This window comes from Pogona vitticeps, chromosome 4, assembly GCF_051106095.1.
Source record: "Pogona vitticeps strain Pit_001003342236 chromosome 4, PviZW2.1, whole genome shotgun sequence".
In the NCBI taxonomy this organism is placed as follows: Eukaryota; Metazoa; Chordata; class Lepidosauria; order Squamata; family Agamidae; genus Pogona; species Pogona vitticeps.
In genome coordinates this window covers 184,000,202-184,020,981 of record NC_135786.1, presented here as the reverse complement: position 1 = coordinate 184,020,981, position 20,780 = coordinate 184,000,202, and the positions used below count along the sequence as shown (strand labels likewise).

Below are 20,780 nucleotides of genomic sequence, written 5' to 3'. Positions count from 1 at the left end.
CACGTCACTGAACTCACTATTGACTATGATGGTGGGGTTGATAGAAATGATAGGCCAACAACATCTGTGGCCAAACTTTACCCAGTTCTGACTGAGTGTTTACTTATTAAACCCTTTCCACCTACATGTTCTTTTGTTTTCCTCAGCTTTTGATTCCCAACATTTGCTAATCAGCCTTGGGTAACTTTATTTTCTTATTACTATAGCCATTAAGTAGCTAAAGCTCTGCCTGAGCCACAGAATGAAACATAAGAAATGAGAATGGGTACTTTTTGAAAGGAAAAAATAACAATAATCAACCAGAAAATTCTGAGGAGAGAGAAAAGTACTTAGTGCAAGCGCCACAACAATCAGCAATGAGTCCCTTGGGAGTAATGTTCTGAAGTAAACTTCTTGTTTTGATATAAAGTATTTATGTTCATCTAATGGGTATCATGTTATGAATGTCCAAAGCATAGACTGTAGTAGCAATAGCACCTACTTATACAGCTCCATAAAGAGCACAATGAAACAGCTACATTCTAGTGTGATGACAGCAAATATCCACGTACAAAAGCAGAACATCAGGGAAGTGGGAATAGGGACAGGCCTGGTACTCTAAAGCCATTTATCAAGCAATTGTCTCATGCGGATGGGAGTAAGCCTCCGGCTAGCAAAAGAATTACAGAATGATATGCCAGATGCAATTATATTGGAAGTGTTGCAAGGCTCAGTACAATCTGGAGTGAAGGAAGAATACCAAACAATGCCTGGCAAACCAGTAAATAGTGAAGAGGGTATAGCCCAAGGAAGACTGAATTGTCAGCATAAGGTGGGGAGGTGGAGAGGCTAATTTTGTCTCCTACATAGATTTGGGAAACTTCTGTCCCTTAAAGGTGGGACCCATGAAAGAGTAAAAGAGAGAGAGAGAGAGAGAGAGAGAGAGAGAGAGAACTGGGGTACTTCCCAACCAATCCCCTTGTGTCCCTGTTAACTATAGAGCATGGAAAAACATAGAAGACAGTTCTGGGCCACTGGAATCAACACAGTGGCCAAATTCTCAGTTTTATTTGAAATATATGATTATGCTCTAATTCAGAGTTATACTGTTGTTAATACTGTATTTCCTTCAGTTGATCTGCTTGTGGATTTATTATAAAATTGCTGCCATATCATTGTGGCTGGCTTGAGTTCCAACTGTTCAGTGGGGATATGATGAAGAAAAAAAGCCAAATATCTAGTTACAAAAAGGATTCGTATAAAAGGAATCTGTTCTGCAGCATGAGTTACCTAAGCATTTTGATGGTGAAAACAGTGATATTAAAAGGGACAAAACCCACTTTCAAAATAGCCACTCTTCTCTCTTTATCCTTTTCTCTTGATAATCAAGAGGACTATGTTCCAAAACCAGGAACAGAAAAGTAATTTCAACAAAATATGCAGTAATTTCCATATTCAATCAGTGTTTTCAGAAGGAGGAATCATAATGCTACCAATGAAGATATAATGTGTGACCATTCCATCTTTCTTTCCTTGGCAGGTCTTTTTTATGGAAAGAAAATGATGGGAAAACAGAGAGTGACAGCATATTTAGGAATCCATCCCATACAAATCCCATAAACAATGGGATAAAAGCCTATTCTGCAGCAACATGATTTCCCAATCAACAAAAGAATCTCATTTATGAATGCCTTAGAAGGCTGGGTAGGGTTTTTTTCCCTGTTTCATTTTGTTTTGCTTTATTTTCTGTAAATCTGGAGAAAGACAGGCAAGATTTTGCTGGTGTATTTTTTGTGACTGACATGTTATACAATTAGTTTTGTTGAGTGCTATGGAAGCTAAGGAAAAGAAGAAATAAACTGACATGTTCAGCCACTTGAGCACTGCTCAACACAGTAAATTAAAAAGTTTACTTTTGAGAAGAAGGTTTTCTGTGTTTTAAAATAAAAGTAGCCCTCATCATTGCAGGAAAACCAGAAACATGCATCATTTCACTGTTACTCATCTTTCATTTTCTATCTGAAAGACAGAAATCATAATAATACTAAGTTATATCCAATGGTAGTTTTATTGTGGTTGAAAGTATTTCAGTATGTGCATATTGGGGCACCTTATTTTTGATGAACCACCAAACCCAGCCCAGTTCCTTTCAACTTCCAAAGGTTTAATGGTTGTTGTGGGTTTTTCGGGCTTCTTGGCTGTGTTCTGAAGGTGGTTTTTCCTAACGTTTCACCAGTCTCTGTGGCCGGCATCTTCAGAGGACAGCAAACCAAAGGACCAAAGGTTTGCTCTTGAGATGTAGAGCACCTCCCAAAACAAAATGTGGTATATTTAGTCAGAGGGCTTTGGTAGGTTAAGGGTTTGGCAAAACAACACAACTGGTGCTTTAATTCAAATGTATCTGCACTACAAAGTTATTGCAGTTTGATACCATTTTAGCTCATATGGTTTTGTCTTCTGGAATCCACAGGCTTGCCCTTCACAGTTCTTATCTACAGCATCAGAACTCTCCACAAGAAATTTCTACATGCCTTGATGAAATGTAGACACCAAGATTCAGCAGGAAGCAACCATGGCAGTTAAAATTGATAGCAAAAGGATATAACTGTGTAATGTAGATACCCAACTACCTAAGTGTGAGTACTTACTGCTAGAGCAAAATTAAAATTGAATATAATTTACAGACTTTCCTCAAAAGAATTTGAGAAATTGGCCAGGTGGTTAGACAAATGCCAACCTCACTGTGGGTATGTGACCTATAACATCCCCATGTATACTGTGTATTCCTCAAGCCAATTGTGAAATGACGTTTCTACCTTTGCCACAGACCCTTTCTTCCCTTCCTTAGCATCTGTATGAGATCTCTTTCTTTCATCTCAGTGTGCGATAATGCAAAAACATCTACAAAAACGTCTTCCAAATTTTACTCCTTTACCATTTTAGAAAGGAGCTGTCCAGGGGGTCCTTGCTATCTAATGCCTCAGCTGAAGTCAGGTTTGGATTCACCCATAAACCTGCCAGACCTTTCTGACATTACTCTGCCCTCTCCCTCCTTTTTTGACCCCATTTTGATATAGCTGTAACCTTTACCCCTACTATCCAATAATCCCCTATCACATTTTTTCCTGCCAGAATCAGAGGCAGACTCCCCTGAGGAGCCGCTGGAGTCAGATTCTATTCTTTCTTGCCGACAGTTTTTCCTTTGAAATTTTCCCTTCTTAATCCTCTTGGACTGAGGCCTCCATTCCGATAACCCCTCACAATCTGAACTTGGGCTGGACTTGAAGGATGGCTCCCTCTGGCTCCTTGCAACCTTCGCCTGTGCTTCGGGCATGGGGCCAGATGTTGCTGCTGCTATCTGTTCCTCCACAGCTGGAATCAGCTGCACCCCATTTCCAGTCCCAAGTTGCTCCACCTGTTCCACCAGGAGGACTAAGGTCTCTGGAATTCCCTACAAAATGCTCCATCTTCTGATCCTTGTTGCCAGCACTAAAGCACTCACCTGTCTCTGCCAGCACTAAAGCACTCATTTGTTCCCCTTCTTCATGGAAAGCCTTCCTGGTCTGTTTTGTTCTTCATTGAGTGGCTGGTACCACAGGTTGAGTGACACTTTCAGTGCCCTGGTGCCTTCTTCCTGGGCATCATTCCTGAATCTAAGGACAATGTTAGTCCTTGAATTAATTAATTTATATTCAAAAATAGGCCTGTCAGTTATCTTCCTTCATGGGCCAGCCATGAGCGGTGAGAAGGACTGTAGAAAACTGGGTCAGCAACAATCCAAGGGAAACACCAAATAGATACAGCTGTTCTTCCAGTGCTGTGTCTCCTTCAGCTGAGGTGAGCTGAGCTGAAGAAGGTTCAATGCCAATGAAGGTCAACAAAGACTACCTGGTGAGATGCTCCTGCACCTCTCTTAAACCTACCAGGAAGCTTACATGCTGTGGCCCCTGATTTGCCATGGTCTCCTGCTAAGCAACAGCCCATGATTAGCTTCTTCAAATTCTAGACCATCTCCCATTAAACCGCCCAAGATTCTCTCATTTCTTCAAGCTACTGAGGCTTGAAGCCCTCATCAATGATATTCATATACATTAGACACGGTTTCTTGGGGGCATTACTTTGCTCTACAAATTTTCAGAATTCAGGCCAGCTTTTCAGTCCAAGTAATGCACTTCCATGACAAGAGTTGCTGTGGGCTGGGATCTTGCTTGCCTTATAAGCTACTGACTTTCAGATTTTGCCTTTACTATTCCTATATCCTGCTATCTCTGACACTACTGCCCAAAATTTATGCTCTAGCATCCTTTATAACCATCACCTCCATTGCCACCAGACAAAGATTAAGAAGACAAACAAATTAAACATGTCCTTCCAGTAGCAGATCTTGGAAATTAACTTTTAAGAATACAGTATAATCATACCAAAGAAAAAAGCTCCATAACTGGATAATGAGTGAAAGATGTTCTAGGAACCAGAAATCATGAGAGAAACCATCAGGTACTGGATGAAATAGAAAAAGTTCCACAAAGTCATCTCAAGAAATGTTAATTAGTCACAACTTCATAGTACTAAATTACCTGCTTATTGTTGAAGCAGTTCATGGTGTCCCAGAAGAACGTAAGGAAAGAGAGAGAGAGAGAAAGAGAGAGTTATCAAGATCAACAAAAAGCAGCATCCCTTACTTAATGAATCTCCCTCAGACCAATTGTGAAATCTTATGTGAGAACATACTGGCTAGAGAATCAAAGTGATACATGTGTAGTATATTGTTAATATATTAGACATTATGGTGAATTTACATGATTTCTAAAGTAAGGGAAATCATGACAGTACATTTGTATTAAGATCCTGGGGCAGTAATATTTTACAGCAGGTTATCTATGCAAGATTTTTGCAGATTCATTAGTCTGTTGCCCTACAAAATGTATGTGTTCCTACAAACATGTAGCTCTTGTTTCCCCGAGCTAACAAAAATAAAAGACACAATAAACGAGTGTTCTAACTCAAGATCACTGGCTGCCTTATAATGTATTTGAATTGGTTTGCAAACTGTACTGGTTTCTGTAGATGAAAAGTGATACAAAATATTCTTAATGAAGAAATCAAATGCTTGTCTATATAGTTTATTCTGCCGTTCCACAGCCTTTCCAGGCTAGATGAAGCTTCACATTGGATGTAGGGATGGGAAATAATGTTATTTGTGAGAGGGGAAGGTTTTAAATAAGAACTTATTTACCGTAACTTCAGAAATCATAGAGAGAAGTTCTAAAATTTTGATTGTTGGAGAAAATAGATTAACAGATTTATCCTTCCCTATATGGAGATCTAAAACAATTCCTACTTAAAGGTCACTGACTCATGAGGAAGGACCCTGGAAAGAAGCATCCAGAGAAATACAATGTTCATTTCAAGGGCAAATGCAGCAATACATCAAGCTAGATTAGAAAAGCAACTTGGCACCAGGAGTAACTTCATTGCTGAAGCATTAAGAGCATGACAAAGCTATGCATGAACAAGGACAGGTTATGAAATAAACACATAATTCCAAGCACTACACTTTGAAGGAGCTGAGGAAATATTATTTCCAAGGTTTGAACCTCCTTTCCAAAGAAAGGATACATAGGAGAAAGAAGGTAAAGATGCAAGGAGTAGAAAAGTGAGACATGCTAATCTGACTCAATATGTGCATTGTAGTATTAGAGCTCTGCCTTAAGATGTGACTAGACAGGGAAGACAGGTTGGAGTTAGATTAATAAGGTTGATTCAAAATGTGCTCTGGCATTTAAACTGATGTTTCTGTTCACATGCACAATGTTAACTTTCCCTGGGTGGTTGCAGAACAAGAAACCAGAGACCACCTCAAATTACTCCAGATCTCAATGGTCATCCACCCTCCACTGTCATTAGCACCACCCTCTTCCCCTTTCATCTACTGCTGTCAGCTGTCAGGGCTGCACAGGGGAACTACAGTGGTGCCCCGCATGACGATGATAATCCATTCCATAGAAATGGCTGTTTGGCAAAATCATCATCATGAAAAAACCGTTTCCCCATTGGAGTGCATTGAAACTGGTTTAATGCGTTCCAATGGGGAAAATACATCGTCGTCCTGCGAAGATCACCCATAGGGAAGCCATTTTGTGAGCGCCAATCAGCTGTTAAAATGGCTGTCCTGAGAAGCATGGGTCCTGAAAACACCCGTTTTCCGAAGCGCCGATCAGTGTAAAAATCATCATCTTGCAAGATACGGTTTGCGAAGCAGGGACCCAAACATCGTCCAGTGAAAAGCACCCACTGGAATGACTGTTTTGTGAATCGCTATAACGATCGCAAAACCTCAGCATCATGCAGATTCGTCATTTTACGAGGTCGTCGTCTAGCGAGGCATTACAGAACGCACCTTCCTATAGTCTATTATTTTTTTAAAAAAAAAATGGAAGTGCCTTAGCACTGAATTCATATAATGCTTCAAGTGCAGTTTTCATAGGTGTTCATATGACTGTCATAGCTGGAGTTTTTCTCTACCCCTCACCATCATTTTTGTTGCTGTTCAGTTTAGCACTATGTGACTTCCTTTTAAAAGAAGGGGCTCTTCATTACCTTACATTGTATGGCTGCCACAAAATAATCATACTTGACTGTGCCAACAGAAGATGTAGTTGCCCACCCCCCATTCTCCTGAATAACTGTTTTGCTTCAGACCATTTTGCAAGATGTGGTTTCCTTAGATTCCTCTCAATATCTTAAGGCCACTACTGAGTGGATCCCTGCAGCATCAAGCTACAGACCTACCTGTGCATTCCTTTTCCAACTTGCTGATTCCCACAGTAGCAGACCTAATGAGAAACTGCCTTGCGGGATATACAGGCATTAGTCCTCTCTTGCTGCAGTTCTCCTGAACCTGAGATTTAGATATATCTCGATCCTGAAAGAGTATATAGCCAGTCACTTTTCCTGCCATGATTTGTTCTGCAAGAGCACTAGAGAAAATTCATGATAGTGTGAAGGCTATCAGCTTTTGTTTTAACACAGTGAGATGAGCAGAGACAAGAGGACCATACTCCATAGATTGTAGATGAGTTACTTCCCAGTTTCTATGATTCTAGCAAAAAGAAACACAAAAACAAAAAACAGGTTAGTTGATCCTTGATCTGATTAAGCACAGCATTTCCTGTGTTCTCAAATATGCACACTTACTTAACACGGATTAGTTGTACTTTAAACCAGTGGGCAATACACAGCTTGCAGGAAACAATGTAAGCCTGCCACTGGGCTGTTGTTTTTTTTCAGTCCTCTGACTCCAGGTCCCCATTGCTCAATCTCCAGTGGTGGCAGCAGCAAATATAAAAAAACAGGGTAATATTTCTTTTAAGTTTACTGCCGTACCATTGAACACAACAATTGTGGCAAAAGCGCCTTAAAATTAGTAATTCTTTTAAAGATGACATATCACCATATGCACCTTATTTTGAACCTGAAGCATGTTCTCAGAAGCCTGTCACTCAGACTGGCTTCAAAAGAAGGTGCCCATTCCCTATCTGCCTTTTTTAAAAAGTGAAAGTATTTGTTTGAAACAGATTTATTTGCTGCCATGTCATACATTTCACTATCACAACAATGAGAGATGGATGTGTGAGCCCCAGTGGTTAGAAGAGCTGACAAAGCAGCCCTTAACTCTCAGAAGTGGCCCACCTCAGCTGTGACTGTCAAGAGATACCAAGAATGTGCTCTTGAGGTAGAATAGATAGTTAAGACACATCAATAGGTTTCGGAGATTCTATTATTTTTTTTTAAGTTAAGTATTCCATGCTTGAATTAAGTTATCTTACCTCTGAATGCTTGGAGATTACTAGAAAATCAATTGTATTTATGTGTTTGAGACTCATAGTGCATATAAGCAACTCCTGTCTCTGGGCCTGTGTAATTCTAAAAAAATAAATAAAAATCAAGTCCCTAAGGAACGTGTCATAATTTTGACCATTCAGCATAATACCAGTTTTGACCCTGTGATGTTCATTGTCACCTAGACTGCCATCTTTACAAGTATCTTAGAACTAATAGTTTCTTTGTCCCTATACTGTTGCCCAGAGCTTCCAGTTAATCATGTTTTTACCCCATCCTGCCTCATTTCAGAGCTTCGAGAATCTTCTGGATTAATGGTCAAGCCTCACAAAATAAGAAAGCTAGGAATTCCTATTAAGTTTACTGTACAAAGAAAGAGATTTTCTTACCATGAAGATAGGCATTTGAGCCACCGAGGAAAGTAGTTATTACTTTGCTCTTCTTCTCTTTGATCTTTCTGGCATGTTGGAATGTAGAGAAGAAGATGTACTGTCTCAGAGATCGACGATGGAGGAAAGAACAGTTTCAAAAGGGGCACAGAGTATTCTGTCACGGGGGAAGTTCTAATGTAGCTTTTTCTGTCCCCTTCGTCTTTCACATTGGGAGCATCTTCCCTTCCCTGGCAACCTATAAGGAAATAATAATCTATTCATGTTGTGCCTCAGAGACTGAGTGAATAACATTGTTAATCTTTTGGCATAAGAAATGAAAATGAGCCTTGGGCATTTGCATGAAGTCTATGTTCCTTGAAGCTGCCCACACAAGTTCGTAATTCTAGCCAAACAGTTGCAGTTACTACTGAATTCCAAGGAAAAGCTGTATTTCTTCCAACCAATTAAACCAGGGCATTTCTATTCACATTCCATGTTCAGTCCTAAAATTGATGTAAGTATATATGCAGTGTTCTGTGAGTTGCTACTAAATGTATAGGCATTGGAAAGACTCCCCATTAAGTCTGTATGAGCATTATTTTGAAGATTAACCTATTACTCTTGTTATTTCAAGGCAGGGGGAAGTGCGCTACTATCACATTTGCACTGGTTCCATGTGAAAATGAAAAGCAAGGGGAAACATGGTAAAGTAGTACATAACAGATAACATAGCAAGGACTTTTAACTAGTCTGCCATCACACTGCACAATTTTATTGAAGAATTTTCCATTTTCATCATGATAGTTTTCTGTCTATGCTACTTCAATGCATCAGGACTGAGACATCCTCACTTCCAGACTGTATTCATCCCCGATTTGAGGATCCTTTCAAATGGTGTATGTGACTCCTTAGCCTCCATGCCAAGGCATTCCATTATCAGATAAAGCAGAAATGCAATGAAATGAGTGGTCCCAACAATGCTTAAATCAAAATCTTAGAATCATGGAGTTGGAAAGGGCCTATCAGGCCATCAAGTCCAACCCCCTGCTTGATGCAGGAACACAAATCAGACAGATGGCTGTCCAATTTTCTCTTGAGTGCCTCCAGCGTTGGAGTGCTCACCACCTCCCAAGGTAATTGGTTCCATTGCCATACTGCCTTAAATAGAAGTGCTGGATAGGGTTCCTGAAGCTCAGCGAGATCCAAGAACATTTTACATAACTGACAGTGCTCAAAATTTAGCTGTTTAGTAATGCTTGCAGGAGGCAAACAGTGTACAGTAACTTCCAGTGTGTTCTCACTGGCAATTAAAAAAATGTTCAAGTGTGCATGCTCCCACTGGCTTCACTCAAACCGGACAATTCCAGTGGGAACTCATTGATTATTCACAAGAATATGCTGGAAGTTATACCATTTGCCTTTTGCAGGTCTAACTAACCAGCCAGTTTTGGACCAGTGTCTCTTTCTAAGCAAACATCTGTAGAAAACAAGTATGGAAGAACTATAATATTTCATCGCAAGTATGAAGCATCTGTCAGTATGAAGTGGGAAAGGTGAATAGTGATCGTTCTTAATATTGTATTTCCTGAAACTCAACATTTCTCTCCAGAAGCTGACAATAATTATAAGCTAGTACCATACCAGATGTCAAATACTGTAGTTTCCAGTAGAATTAAGAAAGAGTTTAGGAAAACTGTTCCACAAGCAGTCAATTCTCTCTATATATTTGGATCCCATAGGACACCTGACATGTGTGGATAGCCAGTCTCTGAGATTCAAGGATTTACAGTAACATGGATATGTGCTAGTCTTAAGAGCTGTGAGTCTCCCATCACCATTTAAGAGAAGGTTTCAGGTGAATTGCACCCTGTTGATTTTGCAATCAGTTCCACAGTGAAGTTGGAATTAAACTGTGTGAAGAGGGCAGGAGTGAAAATCTTTTTGCTCCAGTGGATGGCAGCTGCAGAACCAACTATATAGTAACATTTCTTCAGTCAACTTAATTTCATATTTCCATATATTTGGCAGCTGCAACTGTGAATGCTTATTCAGAGAAGAATTTGTATCAACTTACAATATAAATGAAGCCTAGATATTCTGACATGCACAGTAACATAGGTTAGATTAGGTTCCAAATAGAAGTTAGGACCCCAGTCTAAAACTCTTTCTGTTTTCCTCACATATTTTAGACAACAACTGTAAAACTTTTCTACAATGTATGGAAAGTACCTTTTCTAAAGGAAGAGCAGCAAATGCCACATCCCTCCTTCACCTTCACCCTACAGCCAAGCACCCAGGGATGCTGAAGAAATGTCCAAGTATTCTGAATGCTTCACCATAGCATTAAAACTACCCCTGTGCTCATCTAATGTGGAGTCCATGTACTGTAGAAGTTTTGATACTTATAATTGGTAGAATTTTGTTTGTTTTTAAATAGAATAACCTGTATTTATAACAACAAGAACAAAAATTAGTGCTTTTGATACCTAAGATGTTAAAATAGCTCACTTCCTTATACATTATGAATGTTGTTATTATGAAACATGGAAAGCACACATCACATAGAATGATACTGAACAAAAATTAAAGTATCCTAGGGAAATGATAAGGCTGGAACATGAAGAGAAAATAGATTTTATTCCCCATCTAATCCTTTTATTTTCTTTCTTGTGGGCATTTCCATTGTATGCTCCCTGCCCTTCTCTTTATGAGGCCTTGACTTCAGTTTGGCAGATCATGACACAGCTTTTCTGTGGCTGAAATTACATTTGTCATTTCACCAGAACCTTTACTATATGTCTTAGGAACTATGTACACATGTGCTTAAGTGAAACTATCTGTCTTACCTGCTTCCAAGTGAGATTTATTACTGCAAGTTCCTGAATTGCTTGTCTGTCTGTACGTCAGTCACTCACTTGACTTTTTCTTTAAAGGACTTGGGTATTTACTTATTTCCCTTATACTTTGTTTCTTTCTACACCTAGTATGAAGCAACCAATAAGCGAATCCTGTGTTTTTAACTGAAGCATGCTCACAGCATCTTTTTCATTAGACTATTCCGTTTTGTTTTCATCATACATACACTCACCACTTAATAACAATCATCATGTGTTGTCATGTCTATTCTGATTTATGGCAGCCCTTTTCAGGGTTTTCAAGGTACAACATACTCAGAAGTGGCTTACCATTCCCTTCTTTTGGGGGCATTTTAGGAATATGTAGCTTGCCCAAGGCCACAGAGGCTGGCTGTACTTGCAGGAGGCAGAGTGAAGAATTGGACTCCCAGCCTCTGGCTCTATAGCCAGATATCACAACCACTGAGTTATGCAGCCAGCTAATAGTAATCATTTGCTGTGAAGTCAATACTTATTTATTTATTTATAGTATAAATTAATCAATACAATAATGATGAATGAAAATAATATCAGTAAAACATTAAAATAAAAATAAGGAAAGGATAGCGGGGTTGAACATTAGCTGTTGTATCAAGGTATAGTCTGGGAAGGCCTGCCTAAATAAAAATATTTTTAATAATTGCTTAAAAGTTCTCAGTGAAAGCACCAGGTGAATTTTGGGTGGGAGAGCATTCCACAGTTGCGGGGCTACTGCCAAGAAGGCCCAGTTTCTGGTTACTGATTTCCGAGCCTCTCTCAGGGTCAAAACTCTCAACTGCCCAACCTGGGAAGATCTTACAAGAGGGTCAGATCTGGTCAGAAGGAGGTGTTCTGCCAGACTTATGGCACCCCTTTTCAGGGTTTTCCAAGTAGACTTATATTTTCCTTATTGGTTATGGTACACCAAGTACAATGGTTGTTGTCATGAGTTCAGCCGAAGAAGATCTGGAATCTGAGGGGTCAGTTACAGCTGAGGAGAATCCTGGGCAATCAGAATCGCAGGCAGCTAAATCACCACCAGATTCTCCTCCCCCAGTAGCCAGAGTGAGGGAGAAGCTTCAGCAAGGATTCATGACACGAAGATCCGAAGCTCGCATGAACGCTTCCCATAGGAACATCAGGTCGACCAGCCCTGAGTTTTAGCAGGATGAGGTGTTTAGATGACTGCTTTTGCTATAAAATCTGCACCCAGAGGCTTACATGTTTATAGAAGCAACAAGTCAACACTTTGGCTCGCATCCACACTCCTGTTTATCCTGGACCCTGTTCTCTGGACCCTTGGCTTTGGACTCTGACTGCTGACTACGGTTTGTGTTTTGGCTTTGGCGTTTTGGTACAGTATCTGCTTTGCATCTTCTGGACTTCTGATATTGGACTGGTTTATTGAACTGTTGCCTGTTGAAACCCCCTGGGAATGTGACAATTGTTTACTAAATACGCTCCAATTCAATACATGCATGAAATTTGTCTAATTTTTAGTTTGGGAAATTTTCCTCTGGGAAAAAAAAATATTCCATTTAATGGGAATTTCTGTTGCATTAAGGTCACTGCCATGACTCAGGTTCTGCTGTCAGTGATTTTCAAACATTAATGATTTCCATCCCTGTTCCAAGGACCCCAGGTTGAAAAGAGAGTCCTAGGGAGCCTTGGAACTTAAGGAGGAAATAAGAAATTTCTAATTAAACATTAATGTCTATGGTTGATGACATCATCAGCCTTATGCAGCAGAGCTGTGTGAACAGGATTCCAACCCTTTTTACATTTTTCCTTAGTCCATTCCATTCATTTAAATTCAAATTTACCACATGGTCTGTTTCTTCAGTTTAAAAAAATCTCATGAATTCTGTTACTGACTCTCAGAAGATAAGCTTCCACCAACAAGTTGTCTCCTTGGACTATTCATTGAGCAAAAGTTTGGGCCAACTTGGTGTCTAGACAGGAGTTACTGGCTGGAGAAACTTCCCATTTCTCTGATTATGCTGCTCACTTGTGGGAAAGTAGCCAGGGAACTATTACCAGGCCTGCCCGGCAACAGTTGATGAGAGAACTCTCTGATAAAAAAGACACTGCAGACTTTATCATGTTAGTATTCAGGTACCGGTAGAGAAGAAGAAGATGGCTACCTTCTTCACCCCAGATGTTTTTATTAAGCACGCAAAACAAGCAAAATTAGCATAAGATAAGAATTTGGCCATAGAGGCATGGTGTGGTTATCAGTCTTAAGGCATTCCACGCCTGCGCACAACGAGAATCACATAACAATGGGATGATTATAAGGAGAATCACAGGAGAATGCATGATTATACTAAAATAATGATTATGTTAAACATCACTGATGTATCCCTAAACAACCACAAAATGGAGCTCTAAACTACAAAATCCCCACACTCACTTTTTGGGGTTTGTTTTCCCCCACACACAGTTGGAAGAATTCCCTTGAAACATATTACTGGCCGCAGTAAACCTGCAGATTGGATCCAGAGGAACTGGGAATGTGAGGGGTGTTCTAATTCACATAAAGAGTGGGATAGTGAGTTGGCACTTTAAGTGCGTGGAGTGTTATGTATGTTCTTTACTATACAGCTTGACGTTTTCCACTGCAAATGCTAGAGTTTAGTAAGTAATGATTAAGTATTGCTGGACAGAGCTATGTATGCTTTTCTTGATCACTACCCTCAGGTGTGGTGGAGGAAAATGTTCTGACACCAGTTTGGAGGTAAAATTCAGCTGCCAATCCAGACAGCATCTGTACATTGTGGGAAACATCTTCTTGTCATGCAGAAAAATATCATAGGCCTTGCTTGACTCTTTCCATACATTTAGAATTCAGTGTGATGCCTACGTTGACATATGAAAGGCTCCCAGTTCAGGACATTCAGCAGACTTGGGTCATGACAACTTCCCAAGCAGAGAGAGCCACATAAAAATTAGAACTCAGTCAGCTAGGTTGCCCAAAGTTGCAGCTAAGTTTATACACTTGTCAAAGAAAAGTATTATAATTGCTGTGGGACTGATATTATATACACTGCTTGAATAAATATTTCATTTTTCACAAGCATGCTTCATTTCAACAAAGGGTAGATGACATCTGAGTGTATATATGGAGGGTTATGATATATCCATTATTTACAACTGATTCACACTAATGATGTTAGGCTATAAAGAATACTGAGGAAATATTTACAGTGCAATTGCTTCTCACAGAATTAACTGTAACTGAAAGTGCTGCTACAGAGCAAATCCTCTGGAAAATATCCCTTCACGTTAATTCATATCACTGATATGAATGGTTATCCTTTTGTCTTAAATGCATCATGTATGTTTCTGTGGGTGCAGGCCACTCTTGCAGCTGTCCAAAGAATAAGGAGGAGAATCACAGATTTTTATAAAGCCTACACAACCAACAAAATTTAGAAATGTTTTCAGAAACTGGAAAGGATCAGAAGATGGTTTGTTGTGGAGACAGATCAAAGCAAAACATAGTTCTGAAAATCCTCAGAAGCAGAAAGACATTACTCACCTGTCTCCAATAAGAGCTCACACTGAATTGGTTTTATTTACTTTGGCCTTTTATGTAACGTTGTAAGCAGAAATCTAGGTTGATGTTGTGAGAGTGGGGAAAGGCAGAAGCAGGGAGGACTGCAGGCATAAGTGAGACTTCTTCCAGTTTTTCTGTTACTGCTGCTGGTGATACCAGTCCGAAACAGTCTACTAGAGATCAGAGAAATAGAAAGCCTGTCATTAAACATGCTCATTGGATTATACCAAACTGGAATGATTTCACAGTTTCTAAAAGGAAAGAATACTTTTCACCAAAGCAACAAGGGCAGAATCTGTACTTCCACAAACTTTTGCATATGCCTTGACATTTTGAAGGCCTATAACGAAGCAGTCTGGGGAAAATCCTTTCTTTAGTTTTGATTCTCTGTAAAATGCCTCTGGGTGGAGGGAAGTGTACAGTGGTTCTCAAATTGGGGTCCCCAGATGTTCTGGGACTGCAATTTCCATAACCCTTCACCACTTGATGAGAGCTGCAGTCCAAGAACATCTGGGGACCCAAGTTTGAGGACCGCTGCACTGAATAACAGAAGGGCTTACTACATAAGACACTGCTTCTGTATGCAGAGGCGGTGCACCCTGAGGAGGAAATGTTTGACCATTTCTAGTACAAAGTTGCTTCAATTCACATTTAATAAATTAGTTTGCTTCGGAAATAAGCATTTACCTTAATGGGTGATGCAACCTTATAAGGACCAGCTTCTAATGACAGGGATCATTTTATCAAGAACTTCTCAATCATTATGTTTTTGGGAGATATTCAGAATTCTATAAAAACTGTTTGCTTCCAGACTTCCTGTCCTCTTTTTCTATTTGTTCTCTGTATAAAAAACAACAACATCTGGAAGAACTTACATGGTCTAGTTCTGTGTTGATTTTTCTTGTGTGCTGCTTATATACCACCCCATAGCACTTAAAGCACTCTCTGGGCAGTTTACAATTTTAATTATGTGGGCTACATATTGCCCTCCCCCACCCCCAATGAGCTGAGGACTCAATTTACCAACCTCAGAAGAATGGAAGGTTGTGTCAGCTTTGAGCTAGCTAGCAAAGCCTGTTGGGATCAAACTCCAGTCATAAGCAGAGTCTTGACTTCAGTACTACAGTTTAGCCACCATGACACGGGGCTCATACCTTGTGGTACTTCATTCTGGTGATTATGATAGTTTAACATTACTCCTCCACATTTGTTAGTTTGTGTTATGTGCCAATCTTCCTCTGGAGTAGAACTTAATTTAAGGCCAATTAGTTTGTCTGCTCACCCTTCTTGCACTGAAAACACTGTTCTTGCTCCTTCCTTTTCAGGTTTTTTTCTAATGTGTGGATGAGTTTGTGTTGGATGCTTTTACATACAAATGCACTGCTATGGATTATTCACTGTACATATAAGCACTGCTAGTTCTTTGCTACTAGTATCAAGATTGCCAGACTGGACTGTGGAACAACAGAGATAATTTATAAGCGAGACATCACCTTATTCACCTAATGGTAGTGGTAGAGGGCAATGTTGAAGTTTTATATAAATTTTATATAAAATAAAGTATTAAGTAATTAAATGTATATAAGAAATGTGACCTTGAAAATGAGGGGTATGATCATAAAATGGAAGTTTGAACAGCAATGAACGGCTGCTAGAGGTTACTTCAGGACAAATAGCTACTTTTGCTTAATAGCAAAATACATATCAAAGGTTCTCTAGTATAGCAAAACATATTGGAAGTGAATGGAGCTCAATACTTTAGTAAAGCCTATAGCAAAAAGCATTCATGTTGCTAGGGTAGTAACAGAAGCATATTGTTTGCATTTTCCTTATCTTGAAGCTATGAATGATTATGCTTCCTCCTGTAGAACTAAAAGATCTGCCAATTAATATACAGTGGTGCCTCACAAGATGAATTTAATTCATTCCGCGGTTAATGTTGTCCTGCAAAAAATTTGTCTTGCGAAACACGTTTTCCCATAGGAATGAACTGAAATCTAATTAATGCGTTCCTATGGGCAAAAAAAGTCAGAACAAAGTCAAATTTGGCTTACAAAGGGTTTATTAAGTGCTCTTTAAAGCCATACATATTGTGCAGATGATTTTTAAAAATTCAATCAAAAAACTTAAGCTTTTTTAACATCATAGAAAAACATTTAAAAATCAGCAAACATGAGGCAGGAACAAAAAAAAGAAAACATTTGTCTTGCGAAGCATGGCCATAGGAACATTTGTCTTGCGAGTCATCAACCCCATTGCCGAAACAATTTGTCTTGCGAGGCACCACTGTATCTTGTTTCATTTAGTTGCATCAGAGACTCCCTCAGTATCTAAGAAAATATCTATCAACACTGTGTCTTCCATCAGTGCAGCTACCAATGTCATGTTCTTCTGTTCCACCCTTTTTTTTTTTTGGAGTGTCAAGGGGCAGCTCTTGCTAGCAACAGCCTTTGCATCTGACAGAAGATGCTGGCACTGCTCCCAAGTACTCTTACTGCTTCTGGTGTAACCACTCTAAGGCAGGTTTGAAAACCTGGGACCCACTGCTTCACCTCAGACTACTGAATTCTCAAATTGCCCTGTATAGAGATAGTCTGGTCCCAGATAACTCTGCAGCAGCACTTTGAATTCAAATCTTGACTGGGGTATTTGTGCAACTGTGCTGGATGTCATAGTGCTAATAATTTAAAATGCACTGAAGCAGCAGTGCCCAGAACAGTTGATTGTTTTCTCAAACTAAGTATGAAGAAACAAAACAGTTAACTTCAAATTACAGGTCCTTTTACTCTGCCGATTTGTTTGTCATGTTTTTGGTTTGCCTTGTCTAAAATACAATGAACCAAATTTAAGCATACATCCTTAGTAAGATTGCAGTCTAGTACACGGTTACCTGGCAGCGATTTTCATTGATCTCAGTAAGCAGAATCCAGCGGTGCAATCCTATCGAACTTTTATTGAACCCAGGGAGCCGAATCCAATGGGAGATGAGAAAGGAATCATTCCTGCTTCCCTCCTTTAAATTCCCCCAGTACACCCTCAAAATCTGCTCTGGAGAATCAGGTGACTGTCATGTGCCATGTTTTGGATGACATCAAAAGCTCCAGGAGAAGAGAAAGAAAGTGTTATGACAGCACTAGAGGATTTACTTCAATGGCCTTAATCCAACTGCTTATCTCATCTTAGGTAAACATAAGAATCAATTGCTCAAAGATAAACCAAGGTTCATGTAAATCCTATTGATTCAATCAGTCTGCTGTGGTTGGGACTAACAAAAAGGCCTGGATGCCTTACCTCTGAATAGATTGAAAGAGTGTACTTTTACTTAGATGCAAATTAGACATTATAAGTAATAAGTCATAGTAATGGGATGGATAATTGGTACTATGGCAGATACTTGCCAAAACATGTAGAGATGAAATTTGAGTCCAGAGAGCTGGATCAATGCCTGTGAGAAACAGGTTTTCTTATTTATTGGTTTATATGTTCATCATTAACTGAAAGCAAAACTCAGATCAATTGCTGTCTGGCATGAGTATTTTGGTATAGTTTGGCGTAGCCTTTACTGCATTTTCTACAATTGATTAATCAGCTGCCTTTAGCTTCAATGATTTCAGTTCTTTTAACAGGTCTTTAACATGATGAACATATAGAAGGCATCAATTCTACATCCCTCGGATTCCCACAAATCTGCACATCAAAAATGCAAAGAGGTATTTCACCAAGGAATTCTGAATCTGACACATTCTTGGTTGTTGTTTTTTTCCAGTTTTCATATGTTTCTTCACCATGTGATATTTTTATGGAGGAGGCGGGACTGGGAAGAACCGAACACCTGTTTGGCCACAAAACAAAACAGCAAGAATCACCAAACCAGCAGTTCGTGTCTGTCTCTAGTGGATAATTATTCCCTGATCCAGAGACATGCTTGAAGAACATGTGTGCTTTCAAATAATATCTTCATTGTATTTTAGAATTTCTGTCCTATATTTTCAGTTTTTCATCCACTGTGCTGTTGGATAGCTCAGTAAGTCGAGTATCTGGTTGCAGAACCAGAGGTCAGTTGTCCCAATTTCCCACTGAGTTACCTGGAAGAAGAGGCATCCTGTATAGCCTTGGGCAAGCTGCATAGCCCCAGAGTGCATTGAGAAGAACAAAATGGTAAACCACTTCCAAATTTCCAAACCTGGAAGATCTTGGAATTGACTTTATGGTATGTAATCTTTATTGTATATTTTAAAAGTTAAGCATGTTAATGAATGCTTCAAAAGTGATAGACTTTAGAAATCTTGATTAAATACATGCACCCATACTTTTTATCTGACTAAGCCCTTGTGCTTTTAATATTTGCATACCAAGAAGAATTCATCAGGAAGAGCTCTTTCCTGTATGCAGACACAATGATACAAAATATTTGCCCAAATACTATTTATGTACTGTATGATCCTGATTTTAAAGGTAAAGCAGAGGTCTGGACAGTCTGCTGATAATCCAAAATAGATGGTTGGGTTTGATCCTCCCATCATTTGATAACATGACATTCACCCCCACCATCATTCTTTGGATTTTTGCAACCAGCTTAAAATGTACTATATAATTTGGCTTTACAGACAACCACAAGAATATGGCTGAAACTAGGCTCATGCTTATTTAAACAGTAAGATTTGTAAGATGCATTTGTACAGGTATCTAAGATCTTAATGCACGTATTCTATCTGCATCACCTAAAAAGAGGACAAACATGGGCATCCATTAGCACAAAATAATAAATGCTGGAAAATTAGGTATGTTTTTCATAATGTGAATAAAATTACAATACATCTCACCCAAAAGGTTGTGACCAGATGGCCGTGGTCATGCCAAGCTTGATGTCCAGGTGTCAATTATGTACGGGAAATTTTAGAGTTCCTGTCTCCTTCCATATGCTTCTGTATCAGACTTGGACTGCTCTTAAAATGGAGGACACTTTCAAAATTATTGTCCACCAGCAGTGTTTGAGATTGAAGGACTCTCCTCTGTAAAAGACAAGAGAGGGCCACGTGTCCCATAGCTCTGGAAAGATTCCTCAGCATAACAACTGTCCTTGTGTCTTACTGTACTTGTACATTTAACATTAGCTAATCAAATATTTGCATGATGATTACATGATATGACTGTTGAAGGTTGTTGAATGTAGATGGTCTAGCTTTGTCACTCCTCTCATCCCCTTCTATTTTATAATCACCACAATTTTTAACCACATTATTGTTAAACTACTCAGTTTATCCGGGGCAAACTTGGTGGGCAAAATTCTTGTTGGCATACTTACAGTGGCATAAACTGGATCTCAGCACCAGAAATAATTAATTTAAATGAACTGAAAGCTTCCTGTCCCTCTTTCAGGTTCTAAGGCTCCCTAGGGTTCTCTTTTGCCCCAAAGAAGGCTTTGGGAGCCACAGGAAAACTGGGTGAGATTTAATAGGCATGAGTTGCAGCTGGATCATTGGTGGCAACATGGCCCACTGTAAAGCCTAAAGGATGGTTTTCTCTGTTCCAGTCTTCAAGAAATTGGAATAAATTCATCCATGACGGAGGCAGCAGCATGGGATTAGCTGGATGATTTATGAAATTAAGTCCCCTTGCTTAACCCAGATTGGCTAGGGTCATAGGGAGTGTTTCTTGAACACTGAACTCTATTAACAAGGTTTTGCTCACTTTTTTTTTTTTTTTTTTTTTCTAAGAAGCCTGGATTTTATTTTTATTTTTTTATTATTATTATTTTTAATTTTTTAATTAACATATCCATACATAACCATTTCTCTTATCTTTACATAGTCATCATTTTCCTATTTATTTCTACCCCCTTATCCCACCCCCCCAAAAAAAAAAAAAAAAAAAAAAAGACCATTTAATTTTAAATCTGCAACCATGAGCACACCTTTTGGAGTTTAACCAATATAACATTATTGGCCCCCCCTTCTCTTACCCATCTTACATATCCCGACCATTTCTTTCTTATCTCTAATGTTTTTTCTTCCCATACCTTATCCTGTGTCAAAATCGACAGTATGTCTGATTGAATCCATTCATATAAATACCAATTCCATCTTTCCAAAGTCCATTTTGATGCATCCTTCCACCCATAAGCTATTACTGCATGTGCTGCTATAATCATAGCTT

At 39.2% G+C, this 20,780-nt stretch overlaps 1 long non-coding RNA gene across 1 annotated transcript; it reads right to left on the bottom strand.

Moving 5' to 3' along the window:
- Nucleotides 1–225: 225 nt before the first annotated feature.
- Nucleotides 226–20,245, bottom strand: LOC140706391 (uncharacterized). Its single transcript, XR_012086033.2, has 5 exons — nt 17,515–20,245; nt 14,607–14,797; nt 8,211–8,448; nt 6,772–7,081; nt 226–3,632 (listed from the first exon to the last, which is right to left on the bottom strand). It is a non-coding gene; the product is annotated as an uncharacterized LOC140706391 (long non-coding RNA).
- Nucleotides 20,246–20,780: the final 535 nt, after the last annotated feature.